We start from the raw sequence: 19,728 nt of genomic DNA, 5'->3' as shown, positions 1-19,728 counted from the left end.
TTGGTACGCTCTACGGGGTTGGCTTGGGAATGGTAGCGCGAATTCAACCAATGCACTATTCCGAAGTGTTCCAAAGTAATTATTTTTGGGGTAGAGTTTTTAAAAAAACACAGTAAAGTTGCACACAAACGAGAGCATTCGATGTGTTTTACCGGTTGTAAAACTGTCCACTTATTAAAATTAATTTTATATTTTTTTTGTGTTATTATGCCTCCTGTATAACTGATGTGACGCAGCCACATAATCGAAGCCAAGATGGCTCGGCGGCATAGCCGCCAAGGCGACGCCGGCTTAGTTGGCCGCCGACCCGCCGTCGGATGCGGCGGCCTCTTGCATACAAACCTATAACCGCCTCGTTTGTCCGGTCCACTTAAAGCTAGGGCTCTTTGCTTTAGTCAGGTAGTTAGGTCAACAGTTGCATCCCCTTTCGCATTCAATTATTTTTAGATTCTCTTTTTATTCGATGAAAGCAGGTCGGATGGTACCGAATATAAGATAGTGCGCCATTTTTTTTTTTTTTTTTTTATTCAAGAATATAATGTTTAAGGCACACTGATTAAGCTCTAAGATGCCAAGGGATTTTACTAATTTTAATTTACGACTAACTTAAAACTAGGGTTGTATCATTGAGTAATGTCATATTTGGGTCGCAATGGTTGACTTTGGCAGATCCAGCCTTCAGCTGGTGATCGGCAGTGGCCGGTGAATTGAATATTTCATGAGAGTCTTCCATATGGCATTGGTGAATGTTCATGTTGGCCGCATTCTTCGGTCCGTGTGGGTCCGCGGGAAACACCCCCAGGTTACGAATACCCGGCGGGTGGCCCGCATGCTGTTGATAAGTTTCCGTGGGCGATGATGGTGTTGTTACAGAAGAAAATGAAAAAAAAAATAGCGAAGTAAATATTGCGGAAAACGGAGTAGAAAAGGGGATATGGGAATGAAATGACTAAAACGACAGAGATCTAATTAGTTGACATCGAGATGGTGAAGAGACGGGGAGGGGGGAAGCGAAAAGGTTAGTGACAGCACAAAGATCTTGTTAGTTCCGATGAAGATGGTGGACAGATGAGGAATCGGGATAATCGGCGGAAGTTAGTGTCGAACCTGCAGGTGAAGATTATTCTTAGCCACAGTTGAAACAACGTCGATAAATAGGAGGAACTTTCTAAGCCAGATGTAACAGATTACACTTGTATATTAATGTGTTTGAGAAACTCGTATATCAGAAGCATATATGAGCTATCCCGACTCGCCAACACATCCCGAACCGGAACTTCAGGCGGTCTACCTCGGGCCCTGAGGGATTCCAGTAGCTTCGACCTGGCGTCGCGATACTCTACGCACGACCACACGACATGCTCGATGTCCTGATAACCGTCGCCACAGGTGCAGAGCCCGTTCTCCACGATCCCGATACGCCGGAGATGTGCGTTGAATGTATAGTGATTTGACATGAGCCGTGACATAACGCGAATGAAATCACGACTCACGTTCATCCCCTTGAACCACGGTTTCGTTGATACCTTAGGAACAATGGAGTGTAGCCATCGTCCCAGTTCGTCATTCGTCCATGAAGTTTGCCAACTTTCGAGAGTTTTCTGACGAGAAATACTGAAAAATTCATTGAAGCAGATTGGTCTTTCATAAATATCACCTTCTAATGCGCCCACCTTAGCCAATGAGTCTGCCTTTTCATTTCCCGGAATGGAACAATGCGAAGGGACCCAGACTAACGATATTGAATAAGACCGTTCAGATAAAGCTCTCAAGTGTTTTCGTATTTTCCCCAGAAAATAAGGGGGGTACTTTCCTGGCTTCATTGCCCGGAGAGCTTCTATTGAGCTTAGACTGTCCGTGACAATGAAGTAATGGTCTTTGGGCGAGGTTTCAATGATCTCGAGGGTGTACTGAATAGCAGCTAATTCTGCGACGTAAACTGAAGCTGGATCACTGAGTTTGTACGAAGCGGTGATGTTTTGATTGAAGATACCGAAGCCTGTGGACTCGTTGATGTTTGATCCGTCAGTGTAAAACACCTTTTCACAGTTGACTGTTCTAAATTTATTATAAAAAATATTTGGGGCCACTTGAGGGCGCACGTGATCCGGAATTCCACGAATCTCTTCTCTCATGGAAGTATCGAAAAACACAGTAGAATCAGAAGTATCCAAGAAATGAGCACGGTTGGAAACAAACGAAGAAGGATTAATATTCTGAGCCATGTAATCAAAATACAAGGACATAAAACGGGTTTGAGAATTGAGCTCAACTAACCTTTCGAAATTTTCAATCACCAGAGGATTCAAAATGTCGCATCGAATGAGTAAACGATATGAGAGATCCCATAACCGGTTTTTCAATGGGAGAACGCCCGCCAGCACTTCGAGGCTCATCGTATGAGTCGATTGCATGCAACCCAAGGCAATACGCAAACAACGATACTGAATTCTTTCCAGCTTGATGAAATGAGTGTTCGCCGCGGATCGGAAGCAAAAGCATCCGTATTCCATCACGGACAATATCGTTGTTTGGTACAGCCTGATCAGGTCTCCTGGATGGGCACCCCACCACGATCCGGTTATTGTACGAAGAAAGTTGATTCTTTGTTGGCATTTTCGTTTCATATACCTAATGTGACATCCCCATGTGCCTTTGGAGTCGAACCAGACCCCGAGATATTTAAATGTGAAGACCTGAGCTATGTTTTCACCCCCTAGTTGAAGCTGTAGTTGTGCTGGTTCTCGCTTCCTTGAAAATACAACCAGCTCAGTTTTCTCCGTAGAGAACTCGATACCCATTTGAAGAGCCCATGTGGATAAGTTGGCAAGAGTATCTTGTAACGGCCCTTGCAGATCGCCAGCTTTGGGTCCTATAATAGACACAACGCTGTCATCGGCAAGTTGTCTTAGCGTGCAAGATGTGTTGATACATTTATCGATGTCGTTTACGTAAAAATTGTATAAAAGGGGGCTTAAGCATGAGCCCTGAGGAAGACCCATGTAACTGAATCGTATTGTCGACAAATCACCATGCGCGAAGTACATGTGTTTCTCAGACAATAGATTATGTAAAAAGTTGTTCAAAACTGGCGAAAGACCATGCTGATGCAGCTTCTCAGATAGGATGTTTATGGAAACTGAGTCAAAAGCCCCCTTGATGTCTAGGAAAACTGACGCCATTTGTTCCTTACGAGCAAATGCCATTTGAATTTCGGTTGAGAGCAACGCCAAACAATCGTTCGTTCCTTTGCCTCTGCGGAAACCAAATTGTGTATCTGAAAGTAAGCCATTAGTTTCGACCCAATTGTCTAGATGGAAGAGAATCATTTTTTCGAACAATTTCCGGATACAGGAAAGCATTGCAATCGGCCGATACGAATTGTGATCGGTGGCTGATTTTCCTGGTTTTTGAATGGCGATCACTTTCACTTGTCTCCAGTCATGTGGAACAATGTTGCCCTCAAGGAACTTATTGAATAAACTCAACAAGCGCCTTTTGGCGGGGTCAGGCAGATTTTTCAACAAGTTGAATTTTATTCTGTCTAATCCCGGGGCTTTATTGTTACATGACAAGAGTGCAAGTGAGAGTTCTACCATCGAAAACGGTGTTTCGTTTGTGTTTGGTGTCGCGGCGCGGGTGATCTTCTGTTCCGGTACAGAGTCTGGGCATACTTTTTTAGCGAAATCGAATATCCAGCGGTTGGAATATTCCTCGCTTTCATTCGTGGTGTTATGATTGCGCATTCGTCGGGCTGTGTTCCAAAGAGTGCTCATAGATGTTTCTTTCGTTAAGCCGTCTATAAACCGACGCCAGTAACCGCGTTTCTTGGCTCTAATCAAGTTCTTAGTTTTAACGTCTAACGCCGCGTTATTCCGGTAATTATCAGGTGTTCCATTTTTTCTGAATATTTTATACGCGGAGGCTCTCTCCGCGTTTAAATTTGTGCACTCTTTGTCCCACCACGGGTTGGGAGGACGGATGTTAGTTTTCGCGCCGGGTACACGTTTCGTCTGAGCTTGAGTCGCGGTGTCGAGAATCAAGCCAGCCAAAAACGTGTACTCTTCCTCCGGAGGAAGTTGTTGAGTTCTTTCAAGTTTCTCAGATATCGAGGTCGCATAGCTATTCCAATCAATATTTCGTGTGAGGTCGTACGAAACATTGATTGTCTTCGATGGTTTTGAGCCGCTGGTGATTGATATTACGATCGGTAGGTGATCGCTACCGTGGGGATCAGGAATTACCTCCCACGTGCAATCCAACCGTAGCGATGTCGAGCAAAGGGATAAATCCAGCGCACTTGGTCTTGCTGGTGGTGCAGGAATCCGTGTCATTTCTCCCGTATTCAATATTGTCATATTGAAGTTATCGCAGATGTCATGGATCATAGCTGATCTGTTATCATCGTGAAGACAGCCCCATCCCGTACCGTGTGAGTTAAGGTCTCCCAAAACCAACGTCGGTGCGGGAAGGAGCTCAATGATATCACTGAGTCGCCGATGCCCAACCGAGGCTCTTGGGGGAATGTAGATGGAAGCAATACAAAGGTCCTTACCTTTGATTGTAACATGACATGCGACAACTTCAATACCTGGTATCGAGGGGAGGTTAATTCGATAAAAAGAATAGCACTTTTTGATCCCTAAAAGTACTCCTCCGTAGGGATCATCTCGATCCAGGCGAATAATGTTAAAATCGTGGGAGTTTAAGGGTATTTCAGAAGTTAACCAAGTTTCGCACAATGCAAATGCGTCACATTTCAGATTATTTACTAGAAATTTAAATGAATCTATTTTTGGGATAATACTTCTACAATTCCACTGTAAAACAGTGATTAGATCCGTGACCTCGGTGGATGATTTAGCCATCGAAAGATACAATCGCTGAAAGAAGGGGCCAATTTGCAGTCAACTGCTTCAAATATGTTTTTACTGTAGGCATGAAAGCAATTAAAATGCTTCTAAGAGGGTCTGAAATATTGAAAGTTGTAAAAATCCAGTCCACAACATCAGAAAACTTGATAAGTCCAGCACCTAGTTGGTTCTCTGGTGGATTTTTAGGGACGCTTGGGGATTTTGTAGTCCCTGGAAGTGGTGGGAATTCCATCTCGGAATTGAGTTTTCCGAGACCAGGAGCTTTTTGCTTCGGTGATTTTTCCCGATTCCCGTTAGCTGTTACTTTTCGAAGCCCTTCGGAAGACACCTTCGAACCCTTACTAGGTAGCTTATGAGAAGATTTATTCATTCTTTTCCTACAGCTATGAGGGACCGCTGAAGATGGACCTTCCAAAGGGTCGTCAGAATCGCTCTCGTCAGTCGACAAGCAGGCATATGGATTCGTTGTCTGTTTAGGAGGGGTGGCACTTTTAAGCATCTCTGCGAAGGAACGCTTGGAGTGCTCCTTTAGGGAACGCTTCATTCGATCACCTCGCAGTTTGTAAGCGGGACAATCAGAGAGGTCATGTGGACCCTCCTTACAGTAGAGACACTTTTCAGCATCCTTACCGCAAGAGCCGTCCGCATGAGCTTCCCCACAGTTAGCACAACGTGGCTTATTGCTGCAATGGGTAGCTGTATGCCCCAGTTGTTTGCAATTGGTACAATTCATTATCCGGGGTACAAATAAACGAACAGGCAAACGAACCCGGTCCAAGAGGATGTAGTTGGGCAAAGCAGTGCCGGCGAAGGTCACACGATAAGAGTCTGATTGGGGATAAGACTTTGTTCCATCCCCGGCGATCGATACTGAATGCAATCGCTTGCAATCCAGTATCTTGACATTCTTAAGTGAGGGGTCTTTAAAACAACCCGCCCCGTACTTAAGAATATCCTCGCAAGTCAAACTCGAATCGGTGACCACACCGTCGATTTCTACTTCGCGAGCGGGCACGTAGACGCGGTACTCCTGCGTAAAGGGATCCTTTTGAACAAGCTCATTAGCCTGTTTAGAGCTGGTAAACAGGACCCTGAGTTTGTCTGGCCGTATTCTATCAATACTTTTTATAGTATTATATCGCGAAAACAGGTCTTGCGATATTTTTAAAAGATTTAAATTTTTTTCTCTTGATTTGGTCCGGAAATAGACCGCGTAAGGCCCGGCCGGTAGTGCGAGCCCATCAGGATAGCTCTTTATGCGGGACATTTTACAGACAAGGGAAGTCTCCATTTGAACATCGGGAGCGGGGGGGCCAGGACTTAAATTAGACATGTCGCGGAACTACTTCCGCGCAGAAACAAGTAATTCGGGGGGAAATATAATGGTCAAAAACGAATAATCGAAGTAACGGTACTTAACTTAAGATCCAACGGGGGACACCAAGCTGGTCTTCGTCGGTCGGCGTATCGCCGCTTTGATGATGTGCAAAAAACCTCCGAGAGGAAAAAGCACACTTATTTATAATCCTCACTCAATGGCCGCTTGTTTATAATCCGCACACTTGGCCTTGATCGGCGAAACAATAACCGGCTAACGGTACCGTTTCGATCCACCGCTCACAATAAGGCACTGTTCTATTATATAATGCGAAAAAAAAACCTCTCAGAGGAAAAAGCACTATTGTCTATCACACAATATCGTTTCGATCGTCCGACCACTTTATCACACACACAACTGGTTTTCAATGCTTTCGCAGTAAATCCAAATCACGTCCGTTCGCTCGGAAGGTTGAAACGGCAATGAGTGCGCCATTTTGTCCACAGCACAATACAAGTTCACCCTAAGCTGATTGCGCTTGTTAGTGACTTTTTCGTGCACATGAGTTACTACATAGATTCAAAAAGAGAAGGAATTACTCAGCTTAGCTCTGAGATTAATTTTTCTCTCTGTCGCTCGGCTCCGTGAGAACTTGTATGCACACCTTCAGGAGAGGATTCAGTGGCTTATGCTTATGGCAGTAGAAAACAAATTGCTGTCATAGTTGCAAGTTCGAAACGTTTTTATTGATGAAGTTATTGATTTGCTCGCCGTGCACAGCACCGAACTCTTCTATTGTATCGATGATATGCAATACGTTCGATATAAAATTCCCTTCCAAAAGTAACACATGGATCAATAAGTCCCGAGACAAACAATGGAAACAACATTTTTTTAGCAAAATTTTTTTTTATTCATCAACATAATCACCTTTTAGGTGATACAATGGTTCCAACGTTTTCCAATTTTTCAATACCATGTTTATAAAAAAAATTATCTTTCGCTCCAAAATAAGCTTCAGTTTCAGCGATGACCTCCTCATTCGAGCCAAATCTTTTTCCCTGGAGCATTTTTTTAAGATCACCAAAGAGCCAGTAGTCACTGGGGGCTAAATCTGGTGAGTATGGGGTGGGGAAGCAGATCAAAGCTCAATTCGTTCAATTTCGCCATTGTTTCCATCGAATTGTGGCAGTGTGACTCGTTGCTGTTTTTGTTCCATCGAAAGCAATCGCGGCACCCACTTGGAAAAAAACCTTTTTCATTCTCAATTGTTCATGAAGGATAGTAAATACACTGCCATATGATATCTGTGTCATCTCAGCAATCTCACGGAGCTTCACTTTACGATCTTTCATTATAATTTTTGTCACTTCACTCACATTTTCCGGTGTAACGGCTTCCACAGGTCTACCCAAGCGTTCCGCGTCATTTGTGTCGGTACGACCACGTTTAAACTCGGCGAACCACCAACAAAACGTTGCTTTTGATGGCCAAGAGTCCGGATAACATTTTTCAATCCATTGTTTCGCTTGCACGGTGTTTTTACCCATTGAAAAACAATGTTCTATCAAAACACGAAACTCGGGTTTTTTTCCATTTTCTAAACAAACTACAAAACGACTTTACTCCAACCTCGATAACTCAGCTGTTACTGGTCGGATCGACTTAAAATTTTGACCCGTTTCAAGCAAAGGTTAGTACTCTAGAAAGATGGGGTTACTGGTTTACTACGAGCGCCATCTCTGCTTTAGTCTCGGGACTTATTGATCCATGGGTTATATCATTATTTCATTGTATTGCCAAACCCAAGCGAATAGTTTTCATATCCAACGAACTGTTACATCTGATTTCATATCACATAAGCCGTTGCACAACCCGTAAATTTCGTCACGAGACGCCACTGAATTTTATAGCTAAATCGATTGTAACTATCTTCAACTACAACCACTGAAAAATGAAATTTTTATATCACCCAAATACATTAAAAACTACGGTATTTTGTCACGCATACGACTTATTTTACTATAAGGCGCCTTTTCAAATTTTAACATCTGAGAGAGTGATAAGTTTTTGATTGTGAATGTTTTTTGAAAGCTCATTGTTCAGTGATCTGTAGAAGGTTTTATATATCGTGTTTTGCCTCGTGTTTTAATGACAATTTAAAATTATAAACTCACGTTACCCTGTAATTCAAAAACTGGAAGTGGGATCTGGATAAAATTCGACAGCAATCTATGGGATTTGAGTTTAAATCTAAGTTAGTAAAAATCGGCCGACCTTTCATTTAAAGTTTAAAAATTGGTCAAGCAATCTCCGAGAAAATCAAGTACGCATTTTTGTCACATACACACATACCACACACATGCATTTACTGATCTCAACGAAATGAGTCGAATGGTATATAACACACGGATCTCTGGTTTTCAATTCAAAAAATGTTTCCCATTATAATTGCATAGCCTTTCTATATGAGGAAATCTCTATTATTTATATCAATGAGATTAACTAATTGCTCTCCAAACATTTACCGAAAGATAGATTTCAGATTAATAAATATTACATCAATATACAAAAGTGATTAAAAACGGACTCGCAGTGTTTTTGGTATATTTGAAGCATAGTTATTCAATAAATCGAGAGACAAGAAAACAGATAAAAGGCCTAAACTTGCTCGAGAGATCAAAAAGTTCATAATTAGCGTTAGCATACGAGGGAACATTTTTGCTGTGAAAAAGTACATATAAAATACATAACTTAAGCATGAACTTGCTCAAAATAATTAAATTGTTCAAATTCCTAAAAACATTTACATTTGAATTATAATTATAAATTTCATGAAAACACTCAACATTATCAACACGTTTAAGTTTAGCGCACATCCAGATTGTAGTATACGAGCTCGCAAAAAATTGAATATAACTTTCTTGGTACAGAAATCTGCAGGATGGCACTAAGATTTTTGAAAAGTACAGGAAAAATGTGCTAAAATGAAATACTAGCGAACAGTTACAACCTAGTTGAGCCTAGACACAAAACATCGTGTTTGTGCCGTACATTTTCTGTGGGAAGGAAAAAATATATCTCTAAGCACCCTAAATTTAAATAATTTTTGAGAGTTTAATTGTCATTCAAAAATTTTCAAATTTTGAATTATCAGTTACCACTCTAGATTTACTGAGGAATTTAATAACATTAATGATGTATATGAATTAAAAATATATTTGTTTAATTCTTGCCACATTCGCATCACTGTGCCATTACATGCAAAAAAAAACTTGCAAGACGTTTTTTAAGGTGAAATGTATCGGAATGCGCGCATCGCGTTTCTGGTCAATTAATCAAAAACTAGACCGATTTTCGAAAAGCCAAAAAATATGTTCGCAATTAAATTTATCACAGCTAAGTATTCTTCGATTTTGAAATTTTGCTTACCCGAACCGTACTTGGTTTTTGAAATATATAAACAGCTACTGTTCCGTTCCACGGGGATGGTTTTAGAACTAAAAAATAGTGTTGGTTGCAAAATTTCACGAAGAATCCAAAATTTGAAGAAGTTTACATAAACTTTTCAGCATTGTCGGTCTCGTTCGCGCTCTCAGCCAGTTTTAATTGTCAACCAATCATTATCGCAGTCACGGTTTCATATATATCACGGACATATATCTCTAATGATCAGCATGGTTTTTATCCAGGCAGATCTACAATCACTAACTTGACACAATTTTGTTACCTTTGTATTAAGAACATTGAAACTGGATCACAAATATATACATTATATACGGACCTGAAAGCTGCGTTCGACCGTGTAGATCATACGCTCTTGCTTGCGAAACTGGAGCGTCCTGGTGCATTATCTAGTTTCTCTCAGTGGCTTAAATCATATCTCGTAGGCCGAGTTTTATCAGTGAAGCTAGGAAATGTCGAGTCACACAACTTCATTAACGAATAAGATGTTCCTTAAGGACCATTGCTGTTTTCATTATTTTTTAATGACATTTCTTTTGTAATTCCACCAGGATGCAAACTTATGTATGCGGACGATTTGAAACTGTTTCTTGCTGTGCAATCGACAGCTGATTGCCTCGAACTTAAGCAGCACCTAAACAATTTTTGTGACTATAAGTGTGTCCAAATGCTCTGTAATTTCTTTCACATATAAAAAAGCCCGATAGTCAGAAACCTCACTATTTCTGGGGAAACACTTGAAAGAGTAACTGTTTTCAAAGATCTGGATGTGCTTCTTGATTCTCAGCTCTTCTTCAGACATCACTATTCGCATATAATTGATCAAGCAAATAGAAACCTAGGTTCGCCAAAGAGTTTACTGATCCATACTGCTTGCGAGCGTTATATTACGTGTTAGTACGGTCTACCGTTGCAGCCTCGGTGCATATTTGGTTTCCTTACGCCAGTTTTTGGATCAATAGAATTGAAGCAATACAATCACGATTCCTACGATTTGCTCTTAGATCTCTGCACTGGCGTAATCCGTCAGAACTTCCACCATACATTGAGCGCTGTCGTTTGCTCGACATGGACACACTAGACAAACGACGGAATATATGTACTCAGAGCTGTGTTTATAGCGAAATTGCTGAATGGACTCATGAGATTCTCTCGCAAATATTTATAAATGTCCCACCAAGAACGCTACGAGCGCGGAATTTCTTGCGACTCGACTTACGAAGAACGGAGTATGATCAGAACGAACCGTGTAGGACTATTGTGTAATGTTTTCAATAGTGTGTACGACCTTTTTGACTTTTCTGTATCTAGTGTTGTTTTCAAGAATAGGCTTAAGAGACTTAGAGAGATTATAAGTAAAACTTAATTATTTTACAGCACAGGACAATGTTTGTACCTTTAACACTGAAAATATTCCTGGTTTAACACTTTAACACTGAAAATATTCCTGGTTTCTTTGTGTCGGTTTTGCTTGTTATGTTCTGTGTGACAATTCGTTCAATTCCAGCGGTTGAAATTTTGCTTGTATTTTTTGGGACTACATTTCACCTTAAACAGAGGAAAGGAACTCCTCAGAATTTTGAAAAATTCTTGACATTAGAAACCAAGTACAAGAGCATACTTTGAGCCAGTAAATGTAGTTAGTGTAGACATTTTGTAGAAGGTTTGTTAATAGAAACCTCAATGAGCCCTTTTTGGAACACGGCCAGACGAATGAGGAATCGCATTAATCGGGAGTCTCCTCTATATAATGGTTTCATTGATAGCTCCTTTTCAATGATGGAATTTCCTATAGGACTCTTGTCTTTTAACAATGACGCTCCTGGGCTGGACAAAATAAAATTCAACTTGGTGAAGAATCTGCCCGACCTTGCAAAAAGACGATAAGGGGCTGTCCATAAAAGACATTACGGTTTTTTTTACGATTTTTGACTCCCCATCCCCCCTTTGTCACAAATAGTCACAGAAGCAAAGTTTTTTCGCAAGTTTTATCGCATCTCTATCAATGTGACGTAGTCGAAGCTAAGATATTTCAGCGGAGGAAGTAGAAGCGACGACCTCTCACAAGCAAACCTGTAATCCACCCGTTTGTCTACTGCCCTCAAAATTAGTTGGTATGCCTTAGTTGATTCAATCAAAACTTCAATTTCATTACGAGGACAAGGTAACCTCGGTGGCGTACGTTTCAAAGCTCTAGCAAAGTCTTGGCATTACATTCCTTTTGTGGAATTTGGCCTTTCTGTTTCAACAGACTTCGCAGCCGATTCTTAGTGTGCAGAATCATTGCATGGCTAGTACATGGATCCTACTGACACTAAGAATCCTTCCATGTCGGGGCTCGAACATACTACATCTGGCTTTGTAAGACCAGCGTCCTATGCATTGAACCGCCAACCCGGGACAAAGCTCCAACATAGTACAAATAAAAATGCTAACTGATGCAGCTAGTAGCACATCGTTCAAACGATGTGCACTGTAGGGCCGCTGATAGGAACGAATAATATTATGCTGGTAGACTAGAAAAAATACGTATATACCGGGAGCATAAATACTGTCACAATACAATATCGGTGTAAAAGCTTCAACCATCGCTGGCGATAATGCATACACTCATGTCATCCATCCCCAGGTCTTAGCTGTAAACAATGGCCAAACAGAGTGAAGAAGATGAAGAAGAAGAAAACTTCAACGATGCTTAACGATTCCACTGCTCACTCGTTAAACTAGTAATCACATGAAGGGATTCAGCCGACGATGAAGAACGAACAATATTCCGTCGTTGCTTCGCCCACTAATGTAAAAGAGTATGAGCAACACCTTCTATACGCTTACCTTCCAAGTACAGAAGAGCTTTGATTCACTAATCCATACAATTGTGAACCAACTCCGTCTGGTTAGAAGTGTCAGCTACATGGTTCAGTTGCTGGTCCATTGCCTCATATACCTTAGATAACTTGTCCGTTTGGGCTGTTCATCTGGGTATCGAATTCTCAGCGGAGAAAAAAGAACAGGTCGTCTTTTCGAGAAAGCATGACCCCGCACAACTTCAGCTTCATATGATGGAAAAAATTATCACGCAGGTTTCATTGTCAGCCTCCTAAATGACCCTGACTCAACTTTTTCGAGTAAGTTCAGGCATATTGGTTCTGAGAAAATGTTTTACACCGACCGGTCACGAATTGAAAATGCTACTGGATTTGGTATGTTTAATAAAAATGTTTCGGCCTCATTTAGGTTTCAAGAACCTGCAAGAATGAACCGTTTTTCGTGGGTAAAATAAAACAGTATCATGATGACATATTGAATAATAATTATCAAATTACTATAGTCTGATTCCCAGCTCATCGCTCCATTCCAGGCAATGAACGCCATTTTAGCCAAATATGATGATATTGCGGGGGAAATTTATGAGCGACCGATTGCTTTCAACAAATTGTATAGCGCGTCTTGTTAAAGAACGCTTGCAGCTGGCAAGTGTTTTTGATGAATATGATCTGGGTCGATGGATGCACTCAATTATTCCTAAAATATCGACAAAGGCATGGTTCAAGGGGCTGTATGTGAGTAGGGACTTCATTCTTGCGATGCCCAGACTCATGTCCACTAATTACACGTTAGATGCACATCTTCTTCGAATTGGACTCTCCGAGGCTAATCACTAATCAGGGCGACGGTTATGGGGATATTGATCATGTCGTTTGGACATGCGTGGTGTATCGTGATGTCAGGTCTCAACAAATAAATTCTCTGCGTACCCAAGATAAACTATCCAATGTCCCAGTTGGCGACATTATTACTTGTCGTAACCTTCTATACTTGAAACTACTTTATCATTTTATCAAGACCATTAGAGTTTATATTAATAATAATTTTATGTTAGCCTACTTCCACCCCCATGAGTTCAACCAATAGCCAGCTATTTTACTTTGAATAAAAGCGATGTACTGATATAAACAATCCTGAAATAGTTATGAGATCATGTACTGTGAATACGAAAAAGGCTATATATTTTAATTTTATTTATAACAGATACCTAATAAATACCGAAATACTGGCCCTTATTACCGTTCTCACTCCACTTTCACATTCACTTCACTTACATGTCACTTCACTTGATTTTACCTATTACCGGTATCACGCATAGTGAAGTGATCACTGTGGTGGAAAAAACTAATTTTTTCAACAAAATGTTGGTGGCGTGATGTTCATAATGACATCAAGTTCATTCAAGTAATTACTTTTGTCTCAGAAGCGACTTCAGTAAAAAGGATCTACATTCATTTCACTTGATTTCCACCGTGAAGTGATACCCATAATAAGGGTCACAGTCACTTCACTTGATTTTCACCGTGTAGTGACACCGGTAATAAGGGCCACTAATACGATGTTCAAGCGAACTAGTAGTAATATGTTTTATTAAATACTATCCATTGTGACTGTACTCGAAATATTTTATGTTCCAAGTACTATATATGGTGGATGCTACGGCGAAGAAAAACTAATCTATATTGGTTTATGAAATAAACGTATTTATGGGAGAAATGGTAGTTTTCTAATAAGAAAGCTTCATAACGAAACCTCAGTTCAAATTCGTGCGACATTTTTTTTTGTTCGCTTAACATTACAAAACTAATTTATCGTGAACGGTTCTTTGAAATAAGCTGTTTCGTCGATCTCTAGTTTTGAAAGTCAAGACGCGTGCAAAGTTCTATCCAAAACGGAGCAAATCATTTATGATTGCTCCATCTTTTAAGCTTTACATTGATGGAATTACTCAATTATTGAAAAATCACTATTTTTAAAACTGATCTTCCTGCTATCGCTATGAATGTCTAAAATAATTGAACTTAATCTGCTATTAATTCACTAATCAGTTCGATTATACATTTTAGTGGAATAAGCGATTTTTATAAGTAGATGATAGTATACAACATTATTTATTCAGTTGATGTTCCAAATATCAAGGTTAAATAAAAATGTTATTTCAGAAATCTTCGCCATTTATTAGGAAAAAATAGGGTTGTATCAAAATTAACACCAAGTGTCATGTACGTATATCATTCGGTATTTCGGTGAACAACGATCCAAATTCAAATATAATGGAATATTAGAATAAACTTACTGTTTACGGTATATATTTTCTCAAGAAAGTATCTAAGTAATATATTTCAACGTCAAAGCACAATCGAAGTCCGTATATCGCGTTTTTCATAGACTGATGCTACCCCCAACAACTTTATATTGACCGCAAATCTGGCGTACTAATCAAGCGATTGGCAATAAGAACTTGTCCGTGCAAGTGCTAACACTCATCTAAGAAAGTAAAAGTGGGGTAAACCTTATATTAAAAGAAACTGGCTATTTGTTTGGTTTAGTCATTATTAGAAAATTGCTGATGCGAGTGGAAAACACTGTCGAATAGTACGCGCGCGGAAAGTGAATTACGCAAGTTAAGTGAAGAAAAAAGTATGCTGATTGAACAAGTAAAAGCTTCTGGCGGTGTTTCAATAATTGCAGACCTACATCCACTACAATAAACGAATTGGCAAGCACGGGATTACAAACAAGCTGCTAGCAGGAGTTTGATTTGGTGTGTTTTTATCATTCTAAACCGGCATGCAAATGCTTATTTTCTGCTTGCAACTCCCTATGTGAAACCACCATAACTTGGTTACATAAAAGCAATTTTACTGTCGATATATGTTTGATTGCTACAGGTGAAGTTTTATAAATTGATGAGTGTGTTTAGATAGAACTTTGGGAACCTTTGAAATAAATTGTACAAAATAGAGTGGCATTTTCATGGAATGTTGAAAAATGAATATTGCGTATATTGAAAAAGTGCTGTAAAGTGTGTAATAGTCGTTCTCATTACTTTATAGAGTTATGTCATAAGTGGTTGCTTTTCATGTGTACTTCAGATATCATAAATGGTCCGTTTTACACTTGCAAAATCATTTTATACTTGCGTGTATATTCATTTTTTCAACAAACTTTGCAATGCGCATGGTAATTCCACTTGCACAATAGCTCGGTTCAAAGATCTATTCAGAGCTCAACAGTTACACTTGTAACAAATCTTAAGAGAATGAATATTATTTTCAATCAATTTTTCTACACGATTATTATAGCGATAAGGTACAATTTACAAATGTAAATCTATGCGTTATTTAATAATAAATAACGAAGAGAATGAATAGAAAATTGCCAATCTCTGAAAAAATCCTTTCGGAAGAACTAGTTCTTTTTAAATGCGCACAAACGAATTGCCCATCTCTGCTAAGAACAAACTGATACAAACGAAATCAATATAATTGGAAATTAATCAGGTTTTCATAAAAATTTCAAATTACTTTTTGGAAAACACCGTACCACTTCTTCAAAAAGTTTCTCTCCGCTCAATTTTCTGGAAGATTACTGAACCGGTTTCAATAAGCTGATACTCTTTTGAAAGCTACTATTAGATAAATGATCGAGTTCAAAGATTAATTGGAGGACATTTTCGGAGAAATGATTCCTATCGATTAATTTGTCTTGGAGATGGACCAAAGAATATATCCAAACTTAGACTTATTCGAAAGCTACTTAGAAGTCATTTATAAAGTTTATAAGGATACGGCGAACTTTCCGGTTTGGAAGATGTAATCTTATAGGTGACAAATCGCATTGTTTTTCAATTTGCCAAAATTTTACGGAGAATCGATTTCTTAAACACGTTTGAAAGTTACTATCATGTTATTGATTTAGCACAATGCTCATGGCGGACACTTTCTGTTCCGAAGATATAATTGTATAAATGTTTTGATGGACTGTTCAAATTGCAAGAGAAAGAGATTATCACACGACAGGGTGCCTACCAATGAAGCAGAGCTTTCAGTACGATTTTGAATGCGCTACTTTAAAAAAATCAGGTTATTAGCCGGAACTCCGAAATGAGATAAAAAAAATCTCAGAAGTAGTTTTCCTGTTCCGGCAGTTTTCCTGTTCCGAGTAAATTCCATCCAGGATCAAGCCGTACGTAGATACTACGTTCCGTACCGGTCAGCCTGGCACCGGGTTGTCTCTTACCGTAAGTAGAAGCGGTATACACTTCCCTCGGGCCTCTGCTGCTTGTCGTCAGCCTTGCAGTCTCCGGAGGGTTCGTATTTTACTTCTCCTGATAAATACAGATTCAAATGTTCTGAAAGCGAAAATTTTTTTAACACTGCTAAAAATCCATCTTTGTTTAAAGAGTGTTTTTCTAAATATATTCTAAGTTTCTATCGGATTAAGCTATCAAACACGCCCCATTTTTATATTCTCGTAATAATACGCCGATGATAGTTGTGAGGGATTTCAATATAGATGCCTAAAACAAGATAATATTGAATTCATTGATTTCATGAGCAAGTATATGAGGTTGGATATGAAATCTGCTCCTTCACAAGCTACTACGCATGAAAGAAATATCAATTTAGAAAACGAAAGTTATTAAATCGAATCTGAAAATGACAGCTACTTTTTATTTACTGGTAGCGTATTGCAATGTACAATAATTTCTTCTTACTATCTTTCCATCTTATCAGAAGAAATTTTAGAGATTTCCGATTCCGGAACTATAGGTTAAAGTGTGTTTAAAATGATGCAAAAGAAAGAATAATTTTTATTAACTTGACATCACTGTTTACAAATTGGAAAGGTTATGTCAAAGGGAGAGTCGCTTAATACAAACTATATTGTGCCTCTGAAAAAACAAGTGATATACTGTGAGTCTAAGTGTACCACTCTGTGCCCCATGAAACAGCTACTTGTCAAAACTGAGCCCATTGTGTGCGCAACTGCCCAACTGTTTGAAAACAAAAGTGCCAATATTGATAAATGCACCAACGCATTGTGTTAATGTGTGATTGGCACATTGTTCTAAGCGTCCTCCCCTTGGGTTATGTTAGTTTATACCCAAAGAAAGTTTTTTTTTGTTTCAATTATAGAGGTTTTAACATCTTAAGGTCATTCGCCTCTTCGGACCAGAAAATCTTTCTGGCCCTATGTGCGGGGTTGGGAATTGAACCCAGGCGGGCTGCGTGATAGGCATCGACTATCACGCTATACCCGTCCCCTCCAAAGAAAGTTTATAATTTTATTCAAGTTAGAAAAACAAATTTTTTTGAAAGCATCTTCTAGTGATATTTTTGAATATATATATATATATATATATATATATATATATATATATATATATATATATATATATATATATATATATATATATATATATATATATATATATATATATATATATATATATATATATATATATATATATATATATATATATATATATATATATATATATATATATATCTCTCTCGTTTCACACCCCGAAAATACATCTGTCAAATTCTATGCAACTGATTTTCCTAGTTTTTTTTGTATTGCCCAAATTTACTTCAACTTCGGCTCTTTTTCAAAAACTTTAGGATGTTTGCAAAGTTCTGATTTCTTGAATGCCCAGAATTTTTCATTAGTCAAAGTTACGGCGTAGTGGCTAGATAATAGATCAGTCCGAAACAGAGTTGATCCTTAGTTCTTTCTTGTAAATGGCAAGAGACGCTTTTTAAGGCACTCTTTCTTGTAAATCTCACCGATGATTGTTCCGAAAATGATGAAAAGAGCGCTTATTCCATATAAACCGCCTGCTAGAATGCGAACATCTTTGCAGATTTCGATGATTTCTTTGTTTTGAACGTTTTCCAGAACATCAAACTTTAACTTGGTAACGAAAATTTTTGTGATTTGCAAGATAACATTGTTATCGTTCCAGAACGAAGCGGAACGTTTTAAAAGATCAAGGTCGGCCCTCTTTCACGGTGCCATCTTGATGAAACTAATATGAGAGCTTAAAAATCAGCTAATTGAAAAGTAAATAAAAAGCTGTTTTAATCCACCTAGTGGTGTAATGATGCCTTTCTCAGGTACATATAATATGTGGTATTCTATTCAAAATTTGTCTCTTCGATTTTTGAAAGAAACCAAGAGATTGTTTATGCATAACATGTTTGTTGCATCCGAAAATATTTTAAGTGACGGTGTACAATATTGAACACACTTTACCCTATAACTCCGGAACCGGAAGTCGGATTCGGATGAAATTCAGGAATTCCGTATGAGACTGGAAGACTTTTCATTTGAATCAAAGTTTGTGGAAATCGGTCAAACCATCGCTGAGAAAAGTGATTGAGATCCATTTTGATATATATGACCACTATTTCCGGTACTTCCGGAACCGGATACCGGGAACCAGGATAGCCGGAATCGGTTTGTTTAGTTGCCTACTGATAATAACTATTGATTTGTGTAGTTTTAAGATCAGTTTAGAAATTTTTTTACGTTTTTTGTTTCGCCGGTTTAAGTGACGGTGTACAATATTGAACACACTTAACCCTATAACTCCGGAACCGGAAGTCGGATCCGGAATAAATTCAGGAATTCCGTATTGGACCGGAAGACTTTTCATTTGAATCAAAGTTTGTGGAAATCGGTCAAACCATCGCTGAGAAAAGTGAGTGAGATCCATTTTGATATATATGACCACTATTTCCAGTACTTCCGGAACCGGATACCGGGAACCAGAATAGCCGGAATCGGTTTGTTTAGTTGCCTACTGATAATAACTATTGATTTGTGTAGTTTTAAGATCAGTTTAGAAATTTTTTTACGTTTTTTGTTTCGCCGGTTTAAGTGACGGTGTACAATATTGAACACACTTAACCCTATAACTCCGGAACCGGAAGTCGGATCCGGAATAAATTCAGGAATTCCGTATTGGACCGGAAGACTTTTCATTTGAATCAAAGTTTGTGGAAATCGGTCGAACCATCGCTGAGAAAAGTGAGTGAGATCTATTTCGGTATATATGACCACTATTTCCGGTACTTCCGGAACCGGATACCGGGAACCAGAATAGCCGAAATCGGTTTGTTTAGTTGCCTACTGATAATGACTATCGAGTTGTGTAGTTTTGAGATCAGTTTAGAAATTTTTTTACGTATTTTGGTTCGCCGGTTTAAGTGACGGTGTACAATTTCTCTCAAC

General features: G+C 39.0%; 1 protein-coding gene across 1 annotated transcript in view; it reads left to right on the top strand.

The window, feature by feature from the left end:
• Positions 1-15,018: 15,018 nt before the first annotated feature.
• Positions 15,019-19,728, top strand: part of LOC131432906 (probable cytochrome P450 303a1) — a 44,103-nt gene continuing 39,393 nt past the window's right edge. Inside the window, exon 1 of the mRNA XM_058599484.1 lies at positions 15,019-15,247. The gene's annotated coding sequence lies outside the window, so the exon portion shown is untranslated. The remainder of the gene's footprint in view (positions 15,248-19,728) is intronic.

Source organism: Malaya genurostris, chromosome 2 (genome assembly GCF_030247185.1).
Source record: "Malaya genurostris strain Urasoe2022 chromosome 2, Malgen_1.1, whole genome shotgun sequence".
Lineage (NCBI taxonomy): Eukaryota > Metazoa > Arthropoda > Insecta > Diptera > Culicidae > Malaya > Malaya genurostris.
Note: the sequence above shows the minus strand (reverse complement) of the source record. Positions and strands in the feature narration are given on the sequence as shown.